Genomic DNA, 11,595 nt, shown 5'->3' with positions numbered 1-11,595 from the left:
ATATTCATTTTGGTACTAAAAAATACAAATCTGTTCTTATTTAAGGAATTCATAATAACTATAAAGAATATGTTCCCAATAGGGGACCAGAAGCTTCGGCCGTGAGAAGCTTCGGCCTGCAAAAAACGCGAGGGGTCGGTAACGAAATTGCCGCGTAAAATGTCAGTTTAAGACCGACCATATTTTACCGATATTCAAAATAAAATTTGACAAAAAGTATTATACATAAAAAAAATTTAAAAAGTTGATACGAAAAATGTATATGTTAGTTTTTAGAATATTTTTTTTTAAAATTTTTGTTCCAAAAATGTATTTTTAAAACGGATTAAAGACGGGCGCTTATGGCCCGCACAATTTTTCATCTAACTGCGGGAAGTCAACGGCGTAAAGCCCGCGTTTGATATCAACGTAAGGCCGTATTTTATCGAAACTGAAATAAAATTTGACAAAAAGTATAATACATACAAAAATTTTAATCATTTGATACGATGAATATATATGTTAGTTTTTAAAATATTTATTTTATTAGAATTTTGTCTCAAAAACGTAATCTTAAAACGGAAAACAAGTGCTTTTGGCCTGCAAAATTCACCACTAGTTTTAAATTTTAGTTTATAATTTAAAATAGACTAAAAATTTAGCTTATACAAGCTTTACTTTTGAAATTTGGTGCCTAATAGCAAATCGAAAACTCCTAATCCATTAAAACTAAAAGCAAACAAAAAATCTTAAATTTGTTTTATATAAACCAAAATTTAATTTAAAAAAAAAACAAATTTGTTTTAAAAATATCTAAAACTTGAAATTAATTTAAAAAAAAAATCGAATTTACAAATACCAAAATTTGATTTATTAAAAACAATTTTTACATGTTTAAAACTAATAACCTAGGGCAAAATCTTCTCCCTTTTAAATTTAGTTTTTGATATATAAATCATTAAAGGGACAGTTAAGCTAAGATAAATCGTAAGTGTCAAAACTACACAAAATTTCTTTATAGATTGTACTTATTGCAAAATTATATTTTAAATATCTGTAAAATATGGTATATCAGTGAAATTAAAATTTCGCAGCCCGATAGCGATTAGTCCCAAAATTTTAAAGGTCTTAAGCACTTGTCTTTAATCCGTTTTAAACTTAGTTTTTGAAACATAAGTCTTAAAAAAAATAATTATTCTAAAAAATAACATATGTCATTAACGTAACAACCAGTTAAAATTTTTATATATATTATACTTTTCGTCAAATTTTATTTTGAATTTTGATAAAAACGGTGTTACGTTGACATCAAACGCGGGCATTATGTCGTGGATTCCTGCAGATAGATAAAAATTATGCAGGCCGAAAGCGCCCGTCTTTAATCCGTTTTAAAAATACATTTTTAAGACAACAATTTAAAAAAAAAATATTCTAAATACTAACATATATATTGATCGTAATAACTTATTAAATTTTTTTTATGTATTATACTTTTTGTCAAATTTTATTTTGAATATCGGTAAAATATGGTCTTAAACTGACATTTTACGCGGCAATTTCGTCACCGACCCCTCGCGTTTTTTACAGGCCGAACCTTCTGGTCCCCGACTGGACATGTCTGCATGTACCCACAAAAAATATACCACTGCAATACAAATACAAAATAGGCGACGTTAAACCTTAAACCCAGTCAAAGCCTTCTTGTTTTGCCCGGCCGACAGACTGGCTAACAAACGAACGGAACAAACGTTAAACTTGCCGTACAAAACAGAGCTAGGCATTCAAAAGCCTACTGGAAAAAAGCAAACTTTCTGCCAAAAAAACTTTCCAAAAACTAAGAGCAACTACCTTTGCAAACAAAAGGTACAAAAAAAAATCGCAAATTCGAATCGCCGCGCTTGAGTGAACTCGAAGCACGACAGCCAATCAGATTGGAAATCCCAATATGTTTCAATAATTCCCAATCTGTAAACTTTCGTTCGCCATGGAGCGCGAGGATGACACGCAAAATCGTGAAGCTTTCCATATTTTTATTACCGTTGAAAAAGAGTTTTTTTAATTTAAAAAACAAATCTGTGATTTCTAAATGAAAATTTAACCAAGTATAGGCGATAATCGTTACAGCATATTATAAAAGCAAACTAGATTTATTTGATAAATAAAATATGGTTCAAAATTATTTGATATTAAATAAGTTTAAAAAAAATTTAAACAAAAATGTATTATTAAAATTGTACAAAAAAGCTATAAGTAAAAAAATTGAAAAAAATTATATAAAACAAAACAGATACTAAGACAATAACAATTTTATTGACATCACATGATAAAGAAAAAAATAAGTTTTATTAATAAAAACAATAAAATTCCTCCAAACAATTGTGATGGTCGCAAGTATAGAATTTTCGTCTGTAATAAAGCGAAGATTTTAAAAGTGCTTTTGATTAAATGTGACTTTATTTACCAAGGTAAACGTACTTGCTTAATAGCGGTACATATACTAAAATTGGAACGATACAGATAAGATTAGCATGGCCCCTGCGCAAGGATGACACGCAAAATCGTGAAGCGTTCCATATTTTTATTACCGTTGAAAAAGAGTTTTTTTAATTTGAAAAAATAAATCTGTGATTTCTAAACGAAAATTTAACTAAGTTTAGGCGATAATTGGTACAGCATAATATAAAAAATAAATACGTTGTGTTAAAATTAATAAAGTTTCTTATGTTCAAATTTAAAGTTTAACGTATTTTGAACATATGATTTTGTTGTTTGACAACACTGTAAATTGGCTTTCTTTTGACTTGTTTATTTGTTGTTTTTTTATTATTTATCCTGTTTCTTTATTACTGTATTAAGTTAAATAAAGCCTAAGTTTACCAAAAAATTTCTACTTAATGATAGTCTCCTACATTAATGTTTTTTATGTCAAGTTCTTGTTTGCAGTACTAGGAACATGTGAACACGATAATGCAAATCAATAAATATTATGTAAAGCGATCCAAACAAAACTACCACTACAATACAAAAAATTAATTTGATATTGTGATTTTAAAAATATTTTAATTTAACTAAAATCCTTTACTGTAACCAATTTTGTGACTGTAACCTTATTTTCTTAATCTTAGCCACACTGTTAAAAAATTTTACTCTGAAAAGTACAGGCAGCAGTTTTTACTATTATTACCGTAAATTTTACGGTACGAAATACTGTAAAAATATACGCGATTAACGCCGTTTTTATCCAGTTTTTACTGATTTTTATCGTAAAAAATACGCGAATATTTAAGGTATTTTTTACTGCTACGTTTCAAGTTTTATTTACGTTCAAAATCACTGGCAGCAATTTTTACACAAAAAAAGAACAGTAAACACACACTTTTACACAGATACATGTAAAATAAAAATGCACAAAATTGTTCAACTTTTTAGTCCAAAGTTTGGGTAGTGAATTGCACTAGCCTTCCCAATGCCAAAACCTTCGGATGTACACCCCCAGTATAGCGTTTTTTGCTGCATTTTGAACCTGGAGCATTAATTTCAGCAAAGTATCTGTATAAAAGAAAACATTTGATTAGTTTCAGTCCCTTAGTACATTTTTGCCAAATACAAAGAAAATAAACCTAAAACCATAAGGTGAAGTATCGAATAAAAAAGTAAGTTCTTAGTTATTTCAAAAAAAAATTACTGGAAAAAATTCAATATCTCGCATTCATGCTAACCTTTGTATAAATTCCAGTGTTGCCACAGCCTTTTTTGGGTATAGCATGTTGAAAACATAGTATGAAATAAACAGGCATGCAACACCCAGAAAATAATTGTCACACCTCAGTATCAATTTATTTTCTATGGCTAGGACAAAGTTTGGAGCCCTTGCTGGCGAATCACCTAAAAAGTAAATGACTGTTGATTTGGAGAAAGAGCAATGAAAAAACATTCAACATAAGATTATTCGAAAATACATAGACCTACCTAACACAAAAAGAGTTGGACTTGGTTCACTTTTCTCAATTACATCCAAAAGAAGACTCTCCTAAATTTAACACAAATATTATGGTATTTTATAGTGCTAGTTAAAAATGGCGATAAAAATACAAGGTCATTTACTGGTCTTGATTTTTAGTTATAAAAAGTGCTATTGTAAGCTCTTGTTTAAGTTTAAGTTGAACATGCAATTACAAGATTAGGGCCGAAACAAGTGATATATAGATTAAAAGTAATTAAATTTACCTCCACATATTTGAGAATTGCTGATATTTCCTCGTTGAAGTGAGATGTTAAAATAGACAAAATTGATGCAGCCTTTGGTGTCTCATTTGTAATGAGACTTGATTCTTTTTTATACTCTGGATCACTTTAAGAACACTCGGCTTTGCATGTGTTTTTAATATTCTAAAGGAAATTATAAAATAACTTTTGCACAACATTTTAGACACACCAGAATTTAGGTACATTATTAGGTTGTAACCTTAACTTAATAATTTCACAGCACAGCATATATGTCAACATTTGCAAACTAAAAAAATGATTCTTTATTATTACAAATGCTTACTTGTAGATTTGAAGACTTCTGTTAGCAATTGTGGAAGTAAGTTCTTCTGCATTATTCTGTGTCAACTGACCGTAGTGCTGCCATAGGCACTTTGGATACCTCAAAAACGGCAATTCAACCAAATACTTCTTGCACTATTGTTTTTTTATTGATTTCCTCTCTTTGCAATGCATACGTTTTCTTCATCACCTCACAAATTTTTTCCATATCAATATTCTGACTCTTGAATACTTTCTGTAGCCACTTTTTAGATTCTATATCAGACTGACCTGATGGTGGTTGCCAGTTACGACATCCATAGGAGGATTTTAAACCTGTTGAACCAAATTCACGTTTTTTATGCAATATTTTTTTCTTCTTTCTGGCCTCATTTTCCCATCTAAAAAAGAGTTGATTGGCAATGGAGTTATGTCCATTACCTATAGGAACACCATCAGCCATATCCCGAAATGATTTGAGATATTTTGACACAATGCTAAAATCAATTCTGTCCAAGTTCTTTCGGCCTGGTTTTTTTATAAATCTACAATTTTAATTTAATTATAAAAAATGGTCTTAAAAAATTAAAACTTTATAAACGATAAATCAGGAATAAGAAATGAAAAAAGGACTCTGCGAGTCAAAGCATTATACATTTTGCCTGGATTAAACAATTAACAAATAAAGGTCCACCAACTATACTTACATTTATCACAGCTTCAATGGTTTTGTGGATCAGCTCTTTGCGCGGACCAAAGTTAGGAACCCCACCTTCTTCTAAAATTGCTTTCAGATCTGGGGAACATTGGTCCCAGGGAAAAATCAAGGAATCTGAACTGGAATTTGAATAACTCGAAAGCACTGGCTCTGTACTTGCACTTCCAGACGAAGCTGTAAATACAAAATGAAAATTAATATAAAGAAAAAAGTGTGAAAATTAAATACTTACTGAAATCCATGTTGGCAGCTTTGATTAATTTTCGCGCTTGAACGAGACGAAAAGTTCCCAGTAAGTCATCTAGCTCTAAATGCTGTAGGTCGGCTATTTTAAGCTCACCTAGAGAATTAAGATGAGACAAACCGGTTTCCAGTGGAGTCTTGTCTTCTTCTAACTCGGGTAAGATTTGTAATAGTACACTTTGAAAATTTTCCATATTTTTATAATATAATTTTTTAAATTATACATAGACATAACCTATAAATTTATACAAAAACAAGATTGTTTAAAAAAGGGGTACAGATACAACATTAAATATAAATATGCTGTTTTAACACAATTAATTTTTTGGTGTGTAGTACATAAACAGGTAGTGGAATATAGTCATATAAATCAGTAACAGACAAGCACTCTAATTTAGGCTCTCCTTTTGTCAATGGTTCAATTTCATAAACACCATAATAAGGAAAGTAATAAGCAAATTCACGAGAAACTATTAAAAATAAATTACAATCGTGTATAAACATTGCAAACACTTTACCAAGAACTAAATCATACCCATCTTTAGAAAGAACAACACACATTTCAACCTTGTACAAAGAACCTTTAAACTTTGCAGATGTTATAAAATTGCATTTAAATAACTCAAGCCCAAAATTTTCTACAGTTTTCAAAATATAACTCGAAAACTTGGCAGGAGGTAAAACAGCAATTGCATCTTCAGTAAAAAATTCTTTTTCCAGCAAACAGGCTTGCAATAATTGATGATTATGTGCCAATGTATAACACACATTAATAAAATTTTTAGTATGTCTTATAATTCGTTTAAAATATGAATGTTTACTTTCGAAACGTAGGGTCGAAGTATGCGAAATTGGACCAAACTGTAAAATTGCCCATGGATAATGTCTCATGTAGTGATGCTTTGGTCTTAAAGAAACGTTTGGAAAAATCGCACTTCTATCGTTTAAATATTCTGAGATTAAAAATCCTAAATTGGAAATATCCGATCTGTTTAAACCAGTGGCCACCACTACTTCAGTTATGGATCTTAAAGTTAGAACCAGCTTCTATACAGAATCTTCCACATCAACCACATTGTTTAGTACAAATAAAGAAAATAATCTTAATAAGCACCAATTTTGGCTGGCATTTCCCAACAATCTTTTAAAATTTAAGATAATCTTAGGTGGCTTTGATAGTGCATCACTAGAACAATATTTAATATGTTGAAGCTTAAAATGTTGAAGCAGTGGTTTTGTATAAAGTAATTAATAAACAGCATCATATCAAATTGTATTACTCCTTCAAACAAATCATGAGCTAAACATGGTGGTAAACCTGGTGAACAAACATGAAAATATTTTAATTCATTAAAAATGCTAGTTTTTTAATTCCTTCAAAATGATTGGAATCAACGACTTGCAATAATAACAAGTCATAGGAATCAGCATTTCTCATTGTTGTTTCGCATGCCCAATTTTCCTTTAAATCAGTCTGATTAATAGTTCAGTACCGACATAAATGTGATACAGTGCTAAAGTTTGTAGTAAAACCTCCAATTAGATGCCTGCCCAAGTTATCACCAGATATGCACAAAATACTTTCACGAACAGGTCTTCCTTTTCCCAAGTCGATTCCATCCTTTTCTAAAAGTTTAAGATCTTCTACCAAAGGGCGAAAAACAATATCTAATGAAGAAGATGTAATGTATTTGTCTTTACACAATAAAACAAGTTGAAATGTGTCAATTTTACTTCTATGACAAGGATAAATATACCCCAAGAAGTTTATGTTTGCGCTTAGCAGATCCTAAAGGATTAGCAATTTCGAATGCATCCTGATATAATATAATTTGAAGTGCTGGCTCAACACCACTGAACAACATGTTGTTTTGAAAAACCAAACCATCTGCAAAATCTTTAAACCCACTAGACGTTCCGTGTGGGGACAAGTATTGGTTTAGAGCACTTTTATTACTAAAAAGTGCCATTAACGACTTAAGAATTGGAATATATTGAAAAAAAGTTTCAGAGATGCCATCCTCAGGTTGTATAAACAATTTCATTGATATAGGAGCAACATAGTTAAAGTTTTTTTTGTAAGTATTGCTCCCTTGTGTGCATGGACCTTAAGGAACCGTTAATGTAAGGATCATTAATTTCATGCATCAAGTATAACTTTTAAAACAATTTCATCCGAAATTCCATAATTTAATAAAATTCTTTGAAATTTAGAGTAAACAGAAGTAGAATAACATTCCAAAACCATATACTTATGTTGAATATACTTATGTTGAAACCATATACTTATGTTGAAGCATAAAATAAAAATAAATGCTGGAGCGTGTTATATCTTGAGTATTTTTAATATTCATATTTTGAATTTCAGAAAATGAACAGTCCAATGAAGGCAAGTTTACAGATTGATCAAACTGTGTAATTTCTTCTTCTATAGGCCTATCTGTTTCCAGACTATGACAACGTGATAAATGGGATGAAAAAGATGAAACAATTTTGTAAGATTTGGTACAGTTGTGATATGGACAATTAATTTGAAATCCATTCCGAAGATGCTGCTTACAATGTTTAATCATACATTTTACAGAATTAACTTAGATTTGCAAATTTCCAGTGAACATAATAGGCTACATCCAAAATCCATAATATACCTACTAAATAAACAGTTATTGTAGACTGACTAAAGCTAAGAAGTAAATTGATTGTACATTAAAAGTCCTATAAGATATCGAATTTAAACAAATCAAACTATTTTTGTTAGTTAGTATATTACAAATTTTCAAAAATAAAGTCTGTAGTGATATTAAAACATAATTGACCGACAGGCATCTAGCCTTCAAGCCTACCACTGTCTGACTAACTTGAATACCAGTCTCATTGAAAATCACTATTCTAGTGGAAAGTTAATTTAACCCACGAAACACTACTTATTTAACAATTTAATAAAAAAATAAGCTACATAAACCTAAAGCTACTAAACAGAAACACCACTTTCCAAAACAACTTTACCGCAGTGACTTTAGTCTGCGTGAGCGAGTTAAACTTTTCGGACGCTGTGCTTGGTTGAACTATTTATTCCATTTACAAACACGCTGGATTTACGAAAAAAATCCGTAATTTAAGAATACATAACTTAATCGTAATATTTCACGCGACCGGTCACAGTAAAATTTACGTTTTTTTTTAACAGTGCAAAGAAGATTTTCAAAAAGTTATAAAGCAAACAAAGTTTACAAAAAAAAAATTTTATTTGCATTGAAAGCGTTATAACAATTTGATGCAAAAAATATTATGTTAATGTAAACAAAACAAAAGCACCAATATAATTTACTTTATTTATACAAAAATTTTTACAATGCAAACACATATTAAACTATGAGCAATTAATCTAATACACCCAATTCCAGTTTATTTAATTTATGTCTTACGGTTTACATTTTTGTTGCTGCAAAAGTACTTGTGTTATAGATATATTTATGCACTATTGAAATTTATAAAAAAATTCATACGTTACAAAACATATTTGGTTTTTAAAAAAAATAATTCAGTTCTGCATAAATTATCTAATATTCAAAACTCTTAGTTTTTTTGTTTACTTAAAATAAAACATGTGTTTTAACAATTTAAAATTACGCCACTAAACTGTTCTCTAACTGTACAAAATAGTAGTTTCTATTTTTAACTAAAGATCTACCATGAATATATAATCGATTATTTTCACACAAATCATAAACCCAAAAAATATAATATACATTTCTTTTAAAATTGTATAATATACATTTTTTTTTAAATTGTAGTGGTAAATTTTTAGTGGTGATAAGATTAACCTGTAACAAGTAATTTTTAATCTCTTTTTTTATATTTAAACATTTGTAATGGTTGCAATGTAAAAATGTAACCACTTGTAGTTGTACCTTTATAAGAGCTGTATTCTTGTTGTAGTTACAATTTAATAAATTTGTAATAAAACTACTAGTGACCATTTTTTATTTAAGAAATAGAAATTAAGAGAAGGGAAAAAAACGCAAGAAAAAAAAATATAAAAAATAACAGATAAAACAAATAAGAGATTAAAAAATAAATAAGAGAACAAAAAAATAAATAAAAGAAAGCATAAAAAATGAAGACCGAACATAGGTGTAAATGAATGAATTGCTTACGAAAAAAAAGTCATTCTTGCCTTTTGTTTAATCTCTTTTATCTCATACTTTCTCTTTCTGTATAGGTGCAATTGTTCTAGATATTCTGTTTGTTTTTCTTTTAGATTAATTTTCGTTCTTAATAGTTTAAATTTTAGTTGTTGTTCCAAATTAGGTTGTTGCACTGGAGGTTGTGGTAATTCTAAAACGTTCTAATAATTACTAAATAGAATTATGTTTTTTTGTTGCTAACATAAAATGTAAAGAACGATAGTAAAAAAAATTATCTTGTGAGTAGTAACCAAAATAGACTCAAAATCAAGCCACGATAAAGCTAATAATTTTTCTTACCAAATTCAAATATTGGGCCCATCTCATTAGGCAAAGGAACCAGCTGGTTTAAATCAGCGTCATCGTCGTACGGGTTAAACAGCGGCTCAATTTGAGATGAAACTGCAGCTATTAAAAACAGTTCAAAATATAAAACATTGTTTGGTTTATGAATAAAACACATAATTTATACATACAGCAAACAGCTTCTGTTAGCTCGTCCAGTTCCACCTCAACTTGGCCGCCGCCGGTTAGAAAAACCTCACGACGATGACGCGATTTTGATGACTTTAGCTTGAAGGGTACGTGTCATATTACATTTGATAATATAATACGGTAATAATATTTAAAGTTTCCTTAAAAGTTAAATTTTTAAAATTATTTTCTTTAAAATTATTACACACCACAAATAGTAAAATATTTATTTATTAGATGTAAGAGCAAATGTGCAATTATCTGTGGGCTCCCTCCTCCCAACAATTTAAACTAATGTCTTATGACTTTAGCTTAAAAGGGACGTGTTATATTACATTTGATATTGTAATAAGGTAAAAATGCGGTAAATCCTAACATTTATAAACTTAGATTTAAAAAAAATTATAATCTAACTGATATCAACGGAAGAACAATTTAACAAAAATTAACATGTTCAATAATAATTTTTAAAGTTCCATAAAAGCAAAATTTTTAAAATTATTTTCTTTAAAATTATTACGCACCACAAATAGTAAGACATTTATTTATAAGATGTAAGAGCAATTGTGCAATTTTCTGTGGTGTCCTCCCCGCACTCAACAATTAAAGCTGATGTCTTATGACTTTAAAAGTTAAATTTTGAAAATTATTTTCTTTAAAATTATTACACACCACAAATAGTAAAATATTTATTTATAAGATGTAAGAGCAAATGTGCAATTATTTATAGGGTACCCCCCTCAACAACTTAAAATAATGTTTTATGACTTTAGCTTAAAAGGGACGTGTTATATTACATTTGATATTGTGAAATGGTTAAAATGCGGCAATTCCTAACATTTTCAAACCTAGATTTAAAAAAATTTAGATAACGAACTTATATCAACGGAAGAATAATTTAACAAAAGTTAACAGGTTCGATAAAAATTTTTAAATTTTCCATAAAAGTAAAATTATTAAAATTAATTTTTTTTTACATATTACGCACCACAAATAGTAAGGTATTCATTTATAAGATGTAAGAGCAAATGTGCAATTTTATATGGAGTCCGCACTCAACAATTAAAGCTAATGTCTTATGACTTTAGCTTGAAGGGTACGTGTCATATTACATTTGATAATATAATACGGTAATAATATTTTTTAAAGTTTTCTTAAAAGTTAAATTTTTAAAATTAATTTATTTAAAATTATTACACACCACAAATAGTAAAATATTTATTTATTAGATGTAAGAGCAAATGTGCAATTATCTGTGGGCTCCCCCCTCCCAACAATTTAAACTAATGTCTTATGACTTTAGCTTAAAGGGGACGTGTCATATTACATTTGATAATGTGATACGGTAATAATTTTTAAATTTTCTTAAAAGATGAATTTTAAAAATTATTTTTATAAAAATATTACGCACCACAAATAGTAAGATATTTATTTATAAGATGTAAGAGCGAATGTGCAATTATCTGT

General features: G+C 29.0%; 1 non-coding gene across 1 annotated transcript; it reads left to right on the top strand.

The window, feature by feature from the left end:
* The first annotated feature begins 2,450 nt into the window (after positions 1–2,450).
* LOC145757894 (U6 spliceosomal RNA) lies at positions 2,451–2,559 on the top strand. The gene has a single exon (XR_014285905.1). It is a non-coding gene; the product is annotated as a U6 spliceosomal RNA (small nuclear RNA).
* The last annotated feature ends 9,036 nt before the right edge of the window (positions 2,560–11,595 follow it).

The sequence above is a fragment of the Corella eumyota genome, chromosome 6 (assembly GCF_963082875.1).
Source record: "Corella eumyota chromosome 6, kaCorEumy4.1, whole genome shotgun sequence".
NCBI classification, from domain to species: domain Eukaryota; kingdom Metazoa; phylum Chordata; class Ascidiacea; order Phlebobranchia; family Corellidae; genus Corella; species Corella eumyota.
This window is presented reverse-complemented; position numbering and strand designations above follow the sequence as displayed.